The sequence below is a fragment of the Jaculus jaculus genome, chromosome 10 (genome assembly GCF_020740685.1).
Source record: "Jaculus jaculus isolate mJacJac1 chromosome 10, mJacJac1.mat.Y.cur, whole genome shotgun sequence".
Lineage (NCBI taxonomy): Eukaryota > Metazoa > Chordata > Mammalia > Rodentia > Dipodidae > Jaculus > Jaculus jaculus.
This window is the reverse complement of record NC_059111.1, coordinates 23,558,278-23,578,226: the sequence shown is the minus strand read 5'-3', so window position 1 is coordinate 23,578,226 and position 19,949 is coordinate 23,558,278. Positions and strand designations below refer to the sequence as shown.

The following is a 19,949-nucleotide window of genomic DNA, read 5'->3' as shown; positions in this document are numbered from 1 at the left end:
TTTTATTTAAGAGAGAGAGAAAGAGAGAAAGAGGGAGAGAGAGAGAGAGAGAGAATGGGCATGCCAGGGCCTCTAGCCACTTCAGTCAAGCTTCAAACACATGTGCCATCTTGTGCATCTGGCTTATGTGGGTCCTGGGGAATCAAACCTGGGTCCTTTGGCTTTGTAGGCAAGCGCCTTAACCACTAAGTCATCTCTCCAGCTCCTAAAAGTTTATTTATTTATTTATTTATTTATTTTGGCTTTTTGAGGTAGGGTCTCACTCTAGCCCAGGCTGACCTGGAATTCACTCTGTAGTCTCAGGGTGGCCACAAACTCACAGTGATCCTACTACCTCTGCCCCCTGAGTGCTGGGATTAAAGGCGTGCACCACACGTCCAGCCTAAAAGTATTTTTTTAAAGCTTTCATCTTTCTTTAGTATATTGCTTATATAAGAAATAAAGTTGGGGGCTGGAGAGATGGCTTAGTGGTTAAGGCACTTGCCTGCAAAGCCAAAGGACCCAGGTTCGATTCCCCAGGAAACACATAAGCCAGATGCACAAGATGGCACATGTGTCTGAAGCTTGTTTGCAGTGGCTAGAGGCTCTGGTGTGCCCATTTCTTCTCTTTCTCTATCTCCCAAATAAATAAATAAAAATATTAAAAATACTCTCTCTGCCTCTTATTTCTAGAGGAGGTGAGTTTTAAGTCAGAATTTAAGAGTAAACCTTTTTTCTAGAGTACTTTGAATATATTTATCAAAAACCTCAAATACAGGGCTGGAGAGATAGCTTAGTTCCCGTCTCTCAGAGACTCTTTAACTGCCATATTTCTACACCCCTATTCAGCTGGATGTAGTCAGGATCTAACGTCATCACGCTGTCCTCTAACAGCAGCTAGAGTGTCTTCTCATGAGAGGGGGGAATGAGAAGGGGCTATAGTAAGGGTGACTGGACCCATGCAAGTAAGAAAAATGCAGGAAAGTCTGCACTTGCTAGAAATCAAAGATAAACTGACTTCGTATCTCTTGCCTAGTTCCCTAGACTTGTTTCTACACAAATAACCAGGGCCACTCCTAGGAGGGATACCTTTCATAAGACACTGCAGTTGGTCAAGTTCAGCACCCAGAACTTGGTGGCAGGGCTAGCCTCTTCCTGAGACAGCCTCTAGCCCTGACCAGCCAAGCTGTCCCTCTGGTTCACCTGAGCCGGAGGACAAGCCACCACTATAAGGTTATAAATACCTTTGCAAGGGGAGGGCAGGCTCTCTCACTTTGGAATTTCCAGCTGTGGGTGAGCCCAGGCCTAGCTGGTTGAGCTGAGGGGAGCACCCCTCTTGCCCTTACTCTCCATGTGGGTTCTTTATCCCCTCTAGCTCCCTACATGGCAGGAACTCCTTGAATTTTCTACAGTTTTTCCAGGCCCTCCACATGGGATCTCTAACCCGTGAGTACCTTTTCTTAGCTCTGTATTTCTCTCAATAAATATAATAATTTAATAATTTAAAAACATTTACCTTCTCTGAATAACTTTCTCTGATTAGCCCCTTTCCCAGTATTTAATCTGTACAACTCTCTGGACTCAGTAAATTTCTAGTACATTTATGAATTAGTAGCTCTGTATCAATGCCTGTAAGCCATCCGCTTTCTAAGTATATGTATGTGAGGGAATCTAGGCGGGAAAATACACAGAGTGATGAACTGATGGGCTCTGAGGGACCAGCAAAGTGGGTGTGAAAGGATAAGGTAATAGAGACAAGTGAGTTGTACCCAGTTTCCCATAAAAGCAGCATATTCTAGTTTTCTTCTTACTGTACCTATTAAAAGGCAGTGGTTTCAGGTAGGGATAACATTTTCCTTGTTTTTTAAAAACGTTATTTATGTATTTATTTATTTGCAAACAGAGAGAGAGAGAGCAAGAAGAAAGACAGAGAGAATGGGCATGAGAAGGCCTCCAGCCACTGCAAATGAACTCCAAATGCATTTGTCACTTTGTGCATCTGGTTTTATGAGGGTACTAGGGAATCCAAACCCAGATCATTAGGCTTTTTTTGGCAAGCACCTTAACCATGAATCATCTCTCCAACCCAGGGATTGCATTTTCTATATTACACCTTTGTAATTAGTTATAAAAAAGTTCTCAGAAATTTTCTGTCACATTCAGAGAAGTCTTAAAAATCAAGATATCCTCTTGGATTTCTATCCTGCCTTGCTTATAAATCATGAAATTAAAAACAACTGCTGCTTCTGATTTTAAAAAATTCAATAATCATGCAGAACTGTGGGCCTTACTCCTCTTAATAAATTCACATACAATAAACAAGAGACCATCAAGTACTGGAAAGAAGGCTCCGTGGTTTGAAGGCATTTGCATGCAGAGCTTGATGGCCTGGGTCTGAGGCTCCAGTACCCACATGTGCAAGGTGGCTCATGTGTCTGGAGTTCCTTTGCATCAGCAGGAGGCCCTGGCATGCCCATACTTTTTCCTCTCTAAGATGAAAATATTTAATAATTTAAAAAATAGACCATCAAACTATGTCTTTTGAGTCTTTGATAGCACTTAAAAAGAATTAGCCAGTATCAATTAGATCCAATACTACAAATACATTTTGATTGACATAAATACTGAGTTCCATTAATTATGAAAGTCACAGGAAAGTCCAGTAGTGGGCACTGTACTGAGACTGGCATTTATTTTTTGAGGAATTATTTGCTAAGGCTGCTTCTCTAAATTTATTTCTGTGTCTCAAGTATATCACTTTAAGCATGGCAGTCCATGTATTATACCACTATTGCAAACATTAAGCAAATATATTAAAGCAGGAACATATTTGATATGAGCATATGTGCCAAACTAAAATTAGGCTGAGAAAGAGATTAAATGCAACCCATATCTGATTCATATTTGACAAATACAGAGACATAAGCACCTGTTTTTAATGCCTACATGTTGTTTCCATGGCAACTGCCTAAACATTTCCTTTTTAACACACAGTCATCTTCAATCTTTACATCCCACTATTTTTTTTCTTTCCATTCTCAGGGGACAGCCTAATTTATTCCCCAGGAAAAAATCAATCAATGGGTTTCTTGATCAGTGGCATTTGAAGAGTAGGTGGCACAGTTCTTTTTATGGAAAAGCAGTTTCTGCCAACGCTCTTGCTACGTGACAGAAGATAGGGAGAACAGCACTGCTGCCTTTAAGGAAAGTGTGAGTACAAGTAGCAGCGAATTCCTCAAAGAGAGGTGCATCAGAAACCCCAGAAGCTTGGCTAAAGAGATCACATGCAACTGCTACGGCCATTTTCTGCACACATGGATGATGGAGGCCCCTTTATGAGAGAAAAATTTTATTCATTCCTACAGTCTTGGTAGTCTTTGGGAAAAATCCTTACTGGTTTCTTTGTGAAGGTTTGTGTAGAATGGCTAAAAACTATAGGCAAGGAAAAGTCTATTTGATTCAAACAGCAGCCAAAAGGAAGGATAAAAGGAAGCCGCATCCACTTCCATTAGTGTACCACTGGATCCGAGGGCATTATCACAGATGCAAGTTGAAGTAGCACTACAATGGAGTTTAGCTATCAAATTAACAATTTATCAAGGTCACCTAAAGGGCAGTGGATCAACTGAACTCAATCAAACTGAACATTCTTCAATGCTGAGAATACCCCAGTTCTCAAGTCTTCACTATACTCACAACATTCAGGGCAAGGCTGGCTGGCTGGTTAGGGAAGCCTAGTAAGGATGAGCAGAGACTGTGGTGTTCAATACTCCCTCCTTGGAGTACTCCTGACAGCCCTAAGGTAGTGTTTATTTCTATTGTGTTATTGTTCATGCATGGATTTCCTGGTATGGTCTATATAATGGCCATTGTTCACAGTACTCCATGAGTGGACTAAGATGCTTAATAAGTAGAGTATTCATTTAAAATGTATGTACATTTTCTGCAATGTGTGGGGCTCTTTAGTAGAAAGATTTAACTATTGTGCAATATATCCTCCTATCACTTTGATATTCAATTCACCTTGCAGACTTTTCTACAGTCAATCTCCTCCTATCTGTTGTCCTCCCTACCTCATTTATTTTTCCAAGGCCTATACCAAAGATCTGATCTATCTTTCTTTCTTTCTATCTTTTTTATCTCTCCCTTTCTCTTCCTTGACTTGACAGAGAGAAAGAGGAATACAGAGACAGAGAATGGGCGCACCAGGGCATCCAGCCACTGAAAATGAAGTCCAGACACTTGCGCCACCTTGTGCATCTGGCTAATATGGGTCCTGGGGAATCGAACCTGGGTCCTTTGGCTTTGCAAGCAAATGCCTTAACCACTAAGCAATCCTTCCAGCCCTCTTTTTGTATTTAAATGCATGGCTAACTATTCCTGTACCATTTGTTGAAAAGGCATCTTTTTCATTGGATTATTTCTACATCTTTGCTAAAAATTAATTCTGTGTATGTGTAGATGGTTTATTCTTTTCTAGGAAGCTATCTTTTAAACAATAATATACTATTTGATTATAGTAGTTTTCCAGCAGTTCTTGAATCAGGTAGTGTGAGTTCTCCAACTTAGTTATTATTCAAAATTGTTCACTCTTTCCTAGTTCCTATATCATTCCAAAATTTGTTTTATTTTAATTTTTACTATTATATATACTATAGTATGCATATTATATGTGTATATGTATGCATGACTGTATATATAATGCACATACACACAGGATCTCATGTAGCTCAAGATGGCTTTGAACTCCTGATCCCCCTGCTTTTGTCTCCCAAGCACTGAGATTACAATCAAATGCCACCATGTTCAACTCTCCAAATAAATTGTACAATCAGCTTGTTAGATGGGCCTGATGGCTCAGGCCAATTAAGTCATGCTACAAGGAAAGTTAAGACAGAAGGATAGCAACTTTAACTCTTGGACGACTTAGTGAGACCCTGTCTCAAAATAAAAAGTGAAAAGAGGGTTAGGTATATAGCTTAGTGGTACAGTACTTTCCTAACATGCACAAGGAAATAAATAAATACAAAAATTCAGCTTTTTGACTACTCCAAAACAATTCCTACTAAGATTTTAGTCATGCAAGAGTGATTTTAGACTCAACACTTAACAATATGGCCCATTCCAACAGATGAGCACAGTGTCTTTACCCATCAGGAGCGCCTCTGATCTCTTCCATCATGCCTGTAGGTTTTCAGCACAGACAGTGCACATTTTGATTTATACTAAATATCTCATATATTTCAAAGCACTATTATAAATGGTATTTTTTAAATTTCAGTTTCTAATTAGTGACAAGCAGAAATACAGTATAATGATTTTGAATTCTATGACTTTGTTACCTCATTTATTATTACTTGTAGGTTTGGGGGTTAGATCTTCTAATTTTTTTCTATATAGAAAATGACTTAACTTGCAAATGGCACAGTCCTTTACTTCTTCCTGTTCAATCTGCATATTCCTCTTACTTTCTTTTCTTGTCTTACTAAACTGACTATGACATCTTTCCTTTGTTCCCAATTTTAGAAAGAAAGCATTCAGTGTTTTCATTTCAAAGGATGATAGGATATTTATTTTTGCTCTTTACCAGGTTATGGAATTTCTATTCCTAGTTTCCTGAGATTCTTTTCTATTAGGAATGATGCAATACTTTACAATAGCAGCAGCAAATATCATCATCATCATCATTACTGAAACAGGGTAGCCAAGATTTACCTATAACTATGTAGCCCAGGCTTATCCAAACCTCCTGCCTCTGTTTCCCAAGTGCAGGGATTACAGGCATGAGCCACCATGTCTGGAAGTATCAATTATTATTGTTATTATTATTGAGGTTGGGTCTCACTCTAGCCCAGGCTAACCTAGAATTCCCTACGTAGTCTCAGGGTGGCCTGGAACTCACGGCGATCCTTCTACCTGTCTCCCAAGTGCTGGGATTAAAGGCGTGCACCACCAAGTCCAGCTCAAATGGCTAATAAAAATCATTCAGATAGAGTAAATGTTCTTGTATTCTGTTGAGATGCAGAACTGCAATGATTCATTCTGAAGACTGAAATGACCCATGTTCTTAGGATAAAGCCCACTTTGACATGACACACTGTTATTTGTACTTGTTGCTTGCTTTGGTTTGTTAATACTTTCTGGAGGATTTTTGAGCCTCTAACTTTAGTTTACTCCCTTGAATCTCTTTTAAGTTATCCTGCTATAATACTGACTTTACATAATGAGTGGAAAATCTTTCATTTGCTGGTAGAACTTGTATAGAACTCGTAGTAAGCATTTTGTTGATTTGGATTTCTAGTTAAAGGTACCTGGGCCTGGGGTTTTCTTTACCAGGAAATTTTAAATCCCAGTTTTAATTTTTTTAATACATAAAAGGCTATTTAAATTATATATTATTTCTTGATTAAGCTTTATTAACTTTATTAACTAAAATGTTTCCTTCTAAGGTTTCAAATTTATAGGCATAATATTTTGTTAATACTATTCCTTTATTATCTTTTTCATATTTGTTAGATGTGTAGTAATATTCCCTTATTTATTTCTGACATTTATAATTTATGGCCTTTTTTTCTTGGCCATTTAAAAGGGTATTATCTTTTCAAAGAACCAACTTCTTTTTTACACTTATTTTATTGCTTTTGTTTTCTTTCTTTTAATGACTTTTGTTCCTTTTTCTTTCCTCACAAAATCCATTGGGCTCCAAAAGGTTTGGGGAACTGCCTTTCCAGCTGTACTACATGCTTCCCAAATCCACCTCAGCCTGCAACTTTCCTTGGTGCTGGCCCATGGTCGCAGCATCTCCATCAGCCTGGGGCCTTTCAGAGCCTCCTGGCAGGGACTTTGACACTATCTCACACTGCTCAGCCTCCGTGGCTCCCCAGAACCACTGTACACTTCACGAACATACATTTCCAACATCTTAATGCTTCGAAAAGTCAGTTCCAGATGAGTGATGCTGCCAGACCTTTAAATCCTGTAGGGATAAACAAGACTGAGGAGCAGGAAACTGCTCCAGGATTCTTCCCTCAGGGCCCTTGTGGTCAAAAGAATCTGCTTAGGGCAATCTCTGGAACAGCTGCAGCTTCAGGGGCTCCATCCCTGGGCCTGGGCCTGAAACATGCCCACACTTCCTTCATGTCCTTCCACTCTGCATTTCCCTCCAGGAATCATACCATTCCATTACTTCTAAGTTGAACTTTGCTCAAGTTCTCATGACCCAAACAGAACACAACTAGCTTTTCTGCCAAAACACACACAAACTTCCTGTAGCCCAGTTCCTGATAGTCCTACTTCCCCTTTGAAACCTCATAAGCCAAGCCTCCACAGTCCAATCTTTTCTCTGCATTTTGGTCTTTCAAACTGTCGCCTAAATGGTGCATTTAGCTCTGCTTATAGCATTGTAAAAGCTTCTCTAATCCAGAGTTCCAAATCCTTCCACATTCTTCCCACAAACCAGCTCAAAACAACTAAAAACCGCATGGTAAAGTTTACACAGCTATGGCACCACTTCACTGTACCAATTTTCTGTTGCAGCTACCATTTTGTTGATGGGACAAAAAGCCAACTAGAAGCAGTTTATGGCAGGAAGAGGTTTATTTCTGCTTACAACTACAAAGGAAGTTTCATCATGGTGGGGAGAGATTGCTAGAACCAGAGAGCTAGTATCACACTTTGTCACATCAGCAGAGAGGAAGCACCAAGAGTGAACACATTAGTACTGACAAGTAGAGCTGGATCCCAAGACCTGGCCCTTGTGACACACCTCCTTCTGCAAGCCTCCATCTTCCAAAGGCTTCACCAGGTAGGGATTAAATATGAGACAATTACAAACACATGAGTCTATGGGGACATTTTTACACTTAAACCACCACAGCTGGGGAATAGAGTTCAGTTGGTAGAGTGCTTGCCTAGCATTCATGAATCCCCGAGTTTAATTCCCAGCATCACATTGTAAAACAGGGCATAGTGGTACACTCGGGAGGTAAAGGTCACTCAACTTCAGAGTGACTTTGAGGCTAGCCTAGGCTACTTTTATCTGTGATAAACAGTATAGCTCTAACATTTGTGTCCAAGGTTTTTTGTTGAGACCCTGTTTTCAATACTTTTAGATGTATACCTACAATTGGAACTACTATGTCATATGGTAATTTTACATTTACCTTCTTGATGAATCACCAATGTTTCTCACAATGAGGCAAACATTTCGCATTCCCACTAACAATACACAAAGCTCCAATTTCTTTATGTTATTGCCAATACTTCTTATTTTCTGTTGCTTTCTTCTAAGAGTCTGACATGTCAAAAGGAAGGAAAACTGAACTGTCTTTATGCCACCTTTGTGAGTATGAAGTAAAGTGGTATCTCACTGTGGCTGGTCATATTCTTTTTAAAACTTGCCTGATAATTTGAAGAGATTGTATAAATTTTCTGGAGTCCTGGTGGGTTTCCATCCTTGGCCAATACACAATGGAACAGAGAAGAAATGTGTCTTGGAAAAGAAGACACTCACTGCATTTCCCTCTTTGCACCAAAACAAAGGATTTGTGTCTTGTACTCTTTTCAACAGTTCTTTAGCACAAGGTATGCAATTGCCTATCATAAATCACCACAGCATGCTAAAGAACCAGAATGTTTTGTTTTCTTTCCTTTTTATATGCCAAACCAGTGGAAAAAACAAAAGCTAGGCCTGACTCCAAGAAAAATGAGTTTCTTCAGTGATAAGTTTCCTTTCATTTTTATAATTTGGCAGTTTTAGATAAGATTTCCTAAGGCCATGTGCCAAAAATGTTAATCTTTGAAAGGTACAAACCAGAATGATAATGCTGTTTTTTCCTGCAGTATTCAGTTGCAACTATACAGGGACAGTTACTTCCGCACAGAAGTTCTGGTAGGATTGGAAATTGGTGGAGTGTCTATTAGGAGCACTTTTGCAAATTTCCAATTTTTCATTTTCTAAGAACAGAGAGAGTGAATCCCCTTCTAGAAACAAATGAGGACACCTGCATTTATTATTATCTTCAATCACTCAAGTATTTAGTGATATTCTGGCTGATTGGAATGAACTTAAAACATTTCCTGCTAATTACAGTGGGCATAATGAATCAGGGTAAAAACATGGTCTCAGCACTCGTAGCAATCAACTCCTCACAACTGCTACAGGCTCAACCTCTTCTTCTAGCACTCCTTAATAGGACTAGGCACTAAGTGATGCCACTTAAAAAAAATAAACAAGTAAACAATAAATACAACTACCATCACCGAAAACAAAACCCTCAGAAACAGTCCCAATAAACATCCCTGCTCTGGGTCTTCCTGCCATGGTGTTTTCAGATGTGAACTCTTCCCATATATCATGACTGGATTTTTTTTTTTGTTTGTTTGTTTTTGGTTTTTTGAGGTAGGGTCTCATTCTAGCCCAGGCTGACCTGGAATTCACTATGGAGTCTCAAGGTGGCCTTGAACTCACGGTGATCCTCCTACTTCTGCCTCCCGAGTGCTGGGATTAAAGGCGTGCGCCACCACGCCTGGCATGACTGGATTCTTTTTTTTTTTAATTTTTTTTTTTAAATTTATTTATTTGAGAACGACAGACACAGAGAGAAAGACAGATAGAGGGAGTGTGAGAATGGGTGCGCCAGGGCTTCCAACCTCTGCAAACAAACTACAGACGCGTGCGCCCCCTTGTGCATCTGGCTAACGTGGGACCTGGGGAACCCAGCCTCGAACCGGGGTCCTTAGGCTTCACAGGCAAGTGCTTAACTGCTAGGCCGTCTCTCCAGCCCATGACTGGATTCTTACTACACAGTACTGCTTGCATTATCTTGCAGAGAATACAAGTATATAGAAGGAATTCATACCATGATACATTTCAGTTCTTGGTCATTTACCCTACCAGAAAGTATTTCTGCTGCAATTATCCCAGCAGCAAAGAATGTTTAAAAATTTATGTCAGAGTAGCTATAAGCCCACAGAAATGGTTGTTTTCCAACAAAAGTCATAGAAATGCATTTGAGAAACTAAGGAACACATCCTTTCAAAGCATAACACAGGTTTAACAAAACGGTGGTAGGTTGAGTAGCAAGGACAAAGCCATAACATGCAGCATATCTCCAAAAGTCATGGCAGAACATCACCTGCTTTTTTATCATATATATGTGTGCATGAAATAAAATTAACAATAGTTATCTAATGTTAAAAAACACAAGCTGGGCTGGAGAGATGGCTTAGCGGTTAAGCGCTTGCCTGTGAAGCCTAAGGACCCCGGTTCGAGGCTCAGTTCCCCAGGTCCCACATTAGCCAGATGCACAAGGGGGCGCATGCGTCTGGAGTTCATTTGCAGAGGCTGGCGTGCCCATTCTTTCTCTCTCCCTCTATCTGTCTTTCTCTTTGTGTCTGTCGCTGTCAAATAAATAAAGAAAAAATTTAAAAAAAAAAACACACAAGCTAAGGCTGGAGAGATGGCTTAGTGGTTAAGGTGCTTGCCTACGAAGCCTAAGGACCTATGTTTGATTCTCCAGATCCCATGTAAGCCAGATGCATAAAGGTGAGGCCAAGTGCAAGGTCATGTATGCCCACTAGATGGAGCAAGCATCTGGAGTTCAACTGCAGTGGCTGAGGCCCTGGCATACCAACTGTCCCTCTCTCTGTATCTCTCTAAAATAAAGCAACAACAAAAGAAAAAAACAAGCAAAACCCCCACAAGATTAAAGCCAGGCATGGGCAGCTTAAGACTATAATCCTATTACTGGAGCTGCTCAGTTAGGAGGATTGCCATGAGTTGGAGGCCAGCCTGGAGCTAGACAGTAAGTTCTGGGTCAGCCTAGGGCTAGAATGAGACCCTGTCCTCCCCCATACAAAAACAAAACAAAACAAAACAAAGAAAAACACCCTCAAACCCAACCAATAAATAAACAAAAAGCACAAGCCAGCAAGGATGCAAATATTTTAAAAATTCTATAAGGCTGGGGAGATGACTCAGAGGACCTGAGTTCAAATATCCAGCACCCATGTAAAAGCTGGGTACAGTGATGCATGCCTGTAATCCTAGTGCTGGGAGAAGGAGGCAGGAAGATCCCTAAAGCTGCTGACTAGCTAGTCTAACTGAATCGGTGGGCTTCAGATTCAGTGAGATGGCCTCAAAAATAAGTAGAGTGTGATTAAGGAAGACCTAAACATCGACTTCTGGCCTCTACATGTTCACATATGTGTCAACACAGATACAAACACATGCATACATACCAAATGTATATACGTATATGTGAAACAAATGGAAAAGTATTTTACAACAGCATAAATAATTGACCTGAGACCTGCTATGCAACATTTTTGACATTCTGGTAAACATTCTTCCCAAATGTCCTTAATTAAAATAATAATAAATACATAATTATACATGCCTCATATATTTTACCTAAGTTTTAAAAATCTTGGTATAAGAGGCTAGGACTTATCATCTTGAGGGCTATTTTAAGGGTTTAGGAAGCAGTAATATTCACTATGTTGTGCAATTATTACCACTATGCATCTCCAGAACTCTCATCTTTTATAACATCAGAATGCTATTGCTTTAAAAATTTCCCATTCCCCTTTCACTTCAGCCTCTGGAAACTACAAATATACTTTCTGTCTCTATGCTTTTTTATGAACTTCACATAATTTAAATCACACAGTATTTGTTACGCATTTAATTCAATGAGAATAAATATCTTTAACTTCACCCATGTTGTAGTATATTTCTGAATCATTCCTTTTTCAGGATGAATGCCATATCATCACACAGATAACCTATTTTGCGTGTTAGTCAATGGAGACTTAAGTTGACTCCACACTTTAGCCACTGGGACAAGGCTACTATGAAAATGATGTACAAATATTTCTTTGAGACCCCATTTTCAGTTCTATAGATCATATACTCAGAAGTGGAATTATAGAAGTTTAATATAATGCACCTTTTAATTTTGTAAGAAACTTCTATATTGCTTTCCATAGCTGCTGTTCTATTTTACATTCCCACCTATAGTTTACAAAGATTCCAATTCTCCCATATTCCCATCAACACTATTTTCTATTTTATTGATAGAAACCTTTCTAGTGAGTGTCAAGCAGAATCTCAATGACATTTTCACTTATAACTCCCTCATCATTTTAGCATGTTTGTGCATGAGTATGTGCATGTGCTCACACACACATATGTATGTCTAGCGCCAAGGCTGACCAGACATTCACTCTGTGGTGTCAGATTGACCTTGAGCTCAGTGATCCTCCTACCACTGCCTAACTGAGTGCTGGGATTAAAGGTGAGCACCACTATGCCGTGTGCGTGTGTGTGTGTGTGTGTGTGTGTGTGTGTGTGTGTGTCTGTCTGTCTGTCTTAAAAAATTACTACTTAACTAATTTAACCATTTTTGAATCAAGATTTTTTTGTCTACTTTTCTTTTCCTGTTATGTATATAATTTTGGATATTGTTTATAGGTATATGATTAACAAATACTTTTTTTCTCTCTCATTTCATAAGTTTCAGTATCTTTTTGGGAGGGGGGCAGCATCTCACTCTAGCCCAGTATGAACTAGAACTCACTTTGTCGCTCCAGGCTGACCTTGAACTCAAACTCCAGGCAATCCTCCTACCTCTGCCTCCTGAGCACTGGGATTAAATGTGTGCACCTGCACACCTGGCTGGTAGTTATCCTTCGTCCTTAAGTGGCAAGTGCTCTTAACCACTGAGCCATCCCCAAAGCTCAGCAGTTATTTTTGATAAATTTTTCACAAAATCCAATTTGTATAGTTTTTTTTTTGTCATTTATGCCTCTGCTGTCATATCCAGATAGTGTTGTCAAATCCAATGTCATAAAACCTTTATCCTAACTAACCATCTATGAGTTTTAAAGTTTTAGCTCTTAAGTCCTTAACCCCTTTTGAGCTAATTTTGTTTATGGCATGAGTTACAAGTTCAAGTTTATTCTTTGCATTATAGACAGTGCTTTCCCAATAAACATCGTATCCTGGGATCATTTGTTGAAGACTTTCCTTTTCCCATAAAATATTATTCATACTTCTCCAAAATAATTTCATCATATATAGAGACACCTATTTACACATTGTGTATATTTGCCCACCATCCTCTGGCTTCTAATTTTTTTTTAAGAAAATGATTATTTGCAAGCAGAGAGAGACAGACACACAGACACAAAGAGAAACAGACAGAATAGGCATGCCAGGGCCTAGCTGTTGCAAATTAACTACAGACGCATGCAGCACTTTGTACATTTGGCTTTATGTCAGTACTGGGGAAGTTAAACTTGAGTTGTTAAGCTTTATAGGTAAGTGCCTTAACTGCTGAGCCATTTCTTCAGCCCTCCAATGTTTTGTTTTGTTTGAAACATTTTTGTTTATTTGGGGGAGAGGGAGCGTGAGAGATAGAGAGAAAGAGAAAGTGATGGGTGAGTTGGGCCTCCTGCTATAGCAAATGAACTCCAGATACATATACCACTTTGTGCACGTGGCTTTCAGTAGGTACTGAGGAATTAAATCTCGGTCATCAGGCTTTGCAAGCAAGCACATTTAGCTGCTGAGCCACATGACTTCTGAACTGGGCTAAATGAAATAAATAAGGTGGTTCTTTGGCTTTATTTTGTAGAGTGGTAAGGTTTTAATTGCTCCTTTGTAATATATTTTCCTTTGTAATATTTTAACCCTGAGAACAAATCCAGAAGTTTAAAACATGGAAATTAATGATTAGAAAAACATACTACCTATGGATTTCAATGATCCTATGTAGTTACCAAAATGCATTGGGAGATGGATTTAAATGATATTAGGAATTCTATGAAATATGGTAAAAAGATTACAGTAAAATATCTAACAATACTGTATGGGTTTTGTTCTGTAATGAAGCTAAATCTATAAGGATTAAAGAGTCAGATATAATTAAATGCAGTCAACTTACAGAATTAGCAGTGATGACACAGAAATCTGAAGGCATTCTATATTACACCCGAATAAGTGAACATTCAGCATTTTAATTTGTTCTATTTCAGAAGTTTCTTATACAAACTAAGTTTTCTTAAATGGTTGACTATAAAGAATTAACTGGACATTTCAAAAGGGCTAAACGTGGCCATACTGTCAGTGACAAGGTCATAGAAAAGCTCTAATTATACAAGGAGGCTTAACCAAAATATAGAGAATTTTAAATCACTGTGAGGATATTCTTTTTTTTTTTAAAAAAAATTATTTATTTATTTATTTGAGAGCGACAGACACAGAGAGAAAGACTGGTAGAGGGAGAGGGAGAGAGAATGGGCGCGCCAGGGCTTCCAGCCACTGCAAACGAACTCCAGACGCGTGCGCCCCCTTGTGCATCTGGCTAACGTGGGACCTGGGGAACTGAGCCTCGAACCGGGGTCCTTAGGCTTCACAGGCAAGCGCTTAACCACTAAGCCATCTCTCCAGCCCACTGTGAGGATATTCTTATAAATGTTTATATAAGTACAGGAATCAGTAATTAGATCCTTCATTCACTGGCATATGATTTATTCTGTACTATACATATTGACTTAAATATTTCCTCAAAACAAGTCCTGTATTCCTTAGAATCATCAGGACTACTAGATAAAACCATAATTTGATTAAGTTTTCAAATGACTTAATTTTATAGCAAGGGAGTAGATTAGGGCAATTATATCAATTTACTACTTAGTATTACATAGTGACTCAAGCAAACACATGATTATCCCTTAAAATCAAATGAATGATACCATTACATAAAAGTAATTGTTCACTAGGATTCCATAAAATTATAATTATTTGAATCTTTGTAAAACATGCATTGAAATAATTTTGACCTAAGATCAAGTTTGCTGAATAATGATTACATTAAGTTTTTGTTTCTTTGAGACAGACAGAGGACAGGATGGCCTTGCATTCACTATACACCCCGGATGACCTTGAACTTTTGAGCCTCTTGCCTTCACCTCCAAGTGGTGGGGTTGTAGGTATGCACCACAATACCGGGTTTATTTTGTTTATTTTTTAAAGTATATATCATATTCTTTCTCAAATAAGATTATGTTTCAAAGTTAAGAAGTTGGATGAAGGCTGGGGAAATGACTGTTGGCCTAGGTTCAATTCCTCAGTACCCATGTAAAGCCAGATGTACAAAGTTGTGCATGAGTTCTTTTGTAAAGGCAAATGGCACTGGCATGCCCATTCTTTCCCTCTCTCTTTTTCCCATATAAATAAATACAAATGTTTTTAAAAAGAAGTTGGAGGGGGGGAAAAAAGTAAGCCTAGCAATGCTAAACTATAAAATTAGCAGTTGTTTTTCAACCATTTGGCAGTTGTTAAGGTAAACATTAAAACTTAAAAATAAATCCTTTCAAATCATCTAAAGTTCTTGGTAGAAGCAAAATGATAGAATTCTGCTTACCATTTAAATGTGAAGCACTTCACTCATTCTGGTAAGAAGGCAGTTTAGTAGATCCTATTACATTTCTTTACAATTTCAAATAGCTTTGACTCTTCCTAAGATGACTGTCCTTTTTTCCTTGCTTCTCATTCCTTGTATGCTGAAGGGAGCAATATTTGCTACAAGAAAACAAAAAAAAAACACAATATATATATGGTGGGAAGTGATCTTAACTACACTGGGTATTTTCTTTCCCTTTAGATAGTCCTAATTTTACCATCAGTCAGGAGTTATAATTAATTTAATTCACTATTTTCTTTAAGTGAAGACAGATACAACCTCACATATTCAAGAACTTCCCTGGGATACCTAAAAAACATTTGTCCAAGAAAAATAACATTGATGACACAAAAGATTTTAAAAAAATATTTATTTATGAAGGAGAAGAGATAAAGAGAGAATGGGCATGCCAGGCCCTCCAGCTATTGAAAACAAACTCCAGATACATGTGCCACCCTGTGCATGTGGCTTACATGGGCACTGGGGAATCGAATCAGGGTCCTTACACTTGTCAGGCAAGCGTCTTAACTGCTAAGCCATCTCTCCAGCCCACAGAGATTTTTGTTTTGTTTTTGTTTTTGAAGGTTGGGCTTCACTGTAGAGCATGCTGACCTGGAACTTACTGTGTAGTCTCAGGCTGGCCTTGAACTCATGGCAATCCTCCTACCTCTGCCTCCTGAGTGCTAGGATTGATTAAAGGCATGCGCCACTATTCCCTGGCTCAGAGAGATTTTTTTAAACTTCATTTCGTTGTCCTTATAGATTCATTTTGTTAGAAGCATATGGACACTAACTGAATGGGAAATCAATAAATTGTACTTTACGTAAATATAATTCTAAAGGCCACTAAGTCTAACTTTGGCAGTCTCTGTACAGTATCAAAAGTTATCTCCAGGGCTGGAGAGATGGCTTAGCAATTAAGGTGCTTGCCTGAAAAGCCTAAGGACAAAGGTACAATTTCCCAGGACCCATATAAGCCAGATGTACAAGGTGACGCAAGCATCTGGAGTTAGTTTGCAGTGGCTGGAGGCCCTGGTGTGCCCATTCTCCCCCCACCCCCTGCCTCTTTCTCTCTTTTTCAAATAAATAAATAAAAATATATTTTAAAAAAGTTATCTCCAAATGCAAATATGTGATTAGCAACTTGCAATTTTAGTTTAAGTATAAAATATATTTATTAACTGGCTAAAGATAATTCTCCCAAATTAAGAGTTCAAAACTGGTCAGATCCTCATTTTTTAAATTTGAATTTTTGGTTTTTTGAGGTAAGGTCTCATTCTAGCCCAGGCTGACCTGGAGTTTACTATGATGTATCTCAGTCTGGCCTTTAACTCACAGTGATCCTTCTACCTCAGCCTCCCCAGTGGAGTGCTGGGATTAAAGGCATACGTCACCATGCTGGACCCCCATTTGTTTCTGTACAACGCAAAAGAATAATACTCAGAAAATTAATTAAAATGTGAAAGATATTACTTCTATAAAACAATCCCTGACTGTGCTAACATGGTATAGGATCAAATCCTTCAATATTTTAAGGTAACAAAAAAGCACTTTTAAAATGAAAGGTTTTTTTGTAGATATCAAATAATATCTAAATTCAACACAACTGCTACTCTTACAATGTTGTTAGTGTTCACAGCACTGTATCATTGGAAAAGTATTAAGTACAGTATGAAGGCATGCCAAACAAAAAGATTCTCCAATATACATCTGAAGATCAGTGACAGAAGTAATTAGTCTGTTTCCACCATGTCTTTAGAAAAGAAAAAAAAAATGTACCTTACGGCTTTTTTAGTTTTAAATTTGAATATGGAAATACTATACATGAGTATACAAATATTAATAACCTAGGAAAGTACAAAATATCAGAAAAGTAATTTCCCAAAGGCAGGTATGGCTACTAAAACCTGAAAAAAGAACTCATATTGCAATGCGACCTCCAATATGATGTTCTAATTATATTCTTTTTATTCAATCTGCCCTACCTGCCTTAAGCACTTCCAAAATGTGCCAAACATTTGATTCTCTGATTTGAGGAGAATAGAGTCATTGAAAGCTCAAAGTATAAAATATAAAAAGATATAAATGCTTTAATTAAATCTTACATTTTAAATGCCTGGTTTGCAGACAAGATTTAGTTGGTATCTTAATTTTTTATCCAGTCTGAAAGATTCTGATTCTTTTTTTTTTGGTTTTTCGAGGTAGGGTCTCACTCTGGTCCAGGCTGACCTGGAATTAACTCTGTAGTCTCAGGGTGGCCTTGAACTCATGGCGATCCTCCTACCTCTGCCTCCTGAGTGCTGGGATTAAAGGCGTGCGCCACCACGCCTGGCAGATTCTGATTCTTAAACAGAAAGTATAGTCCGTATATAGTTCATGCAACTACTAAAAAGACTAGGTTCAAAGTATCACTTGGATGTTTTCTATTTCAGTTGTTTGTGCTCTTTTCTGGTTTATTTTGTTTCTTTCTTGCCTTAATTTCAGTTAAATATTTTAATACTTATAGATATTTAATATTTTAATTATTTCTCAATATTTTCATTTAATTACTCTATACCTTTCTGTACAGAGGGAGGGTGACATTCTAAGAATGACAGCAGGCATTCTTACAATATCACAGTTTACTTAAAGTTATAATAGTGAATCAAGCAAGTCAAAACCTTGCAATAACATTCAATGTACTGCATCTTTTTATGAGAGAGAGAAAATTGGCCTGCCAGGGCCTTAGCCACTGCAAATGAACTCCAGATGCGTGTGCCACCTTGTGCATCTGGCACTTGTTTGTAAAGCCTGATGTCCAGGGTTAGATTTCTGAAGTAAAGCCAGATACACAAAGTGGTGCATGCATCTAGTTTATTTGCAGTGGCAGGAGGCCTTGATGTGCCCATACTATTTCTGTCTCCTTCTGTTGCTCTCTCATATATATTCATAAATTTATATATTTAAACATATAATATTTTTAAATTTATTGTTTATTTATTTGAGAGCGACAGACACACAGAGAGAAAGAGACTGAGAGAGAGAGAGAATGGGCACGCCAGGGCCTCCAGCCTCTGCAAACAAACTCCAGGCGCGTATGACCCCTTGTGCATCTGGCTAATGTGGGTCCTGGGGAATCGAGCCTCGAACCAGGGTCCTCAGGCTTCACAGGCAAGTGCTTAACTGCTAAGCCCAATAAAATATTTTTTTAAAAAGAAACTTAAATATGCAAAGAAACAGAAAATAAAGATAGAAATGAGCTTATAATGGTCACAGAAAGTTTCTAAACTATTGAAACAATGAGAATAATGTGGGAGAAGTTTCTTAAGTACTATACCACTCCCTTTCTCTAAATTGGCCTGGTTTTAAACGTATGATTTGGTCATGGCAATAATGAAATAACAATTATTTAATATTCTAGCATCTTTACGAACAGTGAAATTTTTCTTTGAGTGTTGACTTTCCATTCATTTATAGTTTGAGTCAGAATTGAGAGAGAAAACTCTCAATCCTCCAGCCTTAGTGCTAAGCTTAGAGATGTGTGCACCTGGCACTAATTCCTTTTTCTTTTCTTTTTTATTTTTTCTCTACACATGGAAAAAATGATGCCTTTTTTTTTTTTTTGCAGATGGGATGTATTGGAAGACTCCACAAAATGCAGGAGAGTACCCAGTATACGGCCACTCACATTTATGTGTTACTCCACAGTTGGAAAGAAGGCTTTTTAGTCCAAGACTGGAAACTAAGGGTTAAAAAATTCAAAATCTTCTAAGCTGTAAGTATAAGGTTGAAAATGATATATGATTGGAGGAACTTTCTGTTCATTAAAATTAGTCCAACTTTATTATAAAATATCTAAATTTATGATATATAGATGAGTGCTAATTTTGGATAGGGAGGAAAACATTTAGCCTTTCAGGCTTCAAAGAGAAAGGTGCAAGTAGGCAGTTACAATAATCTAGGTGCTAGTTCCTCATCTCCTCCTGACTAAGAATATCTCTGATGGATTTCCCCTGTTTTTTGTTGAGATGGGGTCTCACTATACCACGTTGGTAGGTATCATTCTCTTCTGCTTAAGCTATTCTCCCACTTTAGCCTCTTGAGTAAGCTGAGACTATATAGGTGCATACCATCACAGCCAGTTTCTGATATAACCTTTTACACAATAGAATCTTGTCTGCTTTGTTACTTAACATGATCACAGAGAATAACTTCAAGTAAAAATAAATCCAGTGATCTAAGAATCCAAAAGCTTACTGGGAGCTTTTTTTGTTTGCTGGGAGCTTTTAATCATACAGTGCAGGGGTTGTCAAGCTGACCCATGAGCCCAATCCAACCTGCCACCTGTTTATTTATGTTCTGTGAGCTAAGAATAGTTTATATATTTTTAAACAGTTGTGAAAAAATCAAAAGAAAAATATTTTGAGACATGAAAATTATATGAGATTTAAATTTCATTGTCTAGAAATAAAGTTTCACCAGAACCCAACGAGCTCATTTGTTTATATGCTGTCTGTGGTT

The 19,949-nt window shown here is 38.2% G+C and overlaps 1 protein-coding gene across 4 annotated transcripts in view; it reads right to left on the bottom strand.

The window, feature by feature from the left end:
- Positions 1-19,949, bottom strand: part of Peak1 (pseudopodium enriched atypical kinase 1) — a 286,254-nt gene that overhangs the window by 132,450 nt on the left and 133,855 nt on the right. For 2 of the 4 annotated variants that reach the window (XM_045160220.1, XM_004660422.2), the window contains exon 1: positions 15,411-15,562. The exons of the other annotated variants lie outside the window; for them this stretch is intronic. The gene's annotated coding sequence lies outside the window, so the exon portion shown is untranslated. Of the gene's footprint in view, positions 1-15,410; positions 15,563-19,949 lie in introns of those variants that run through there. 4 annotated transcript variants of the gene reach the window in all.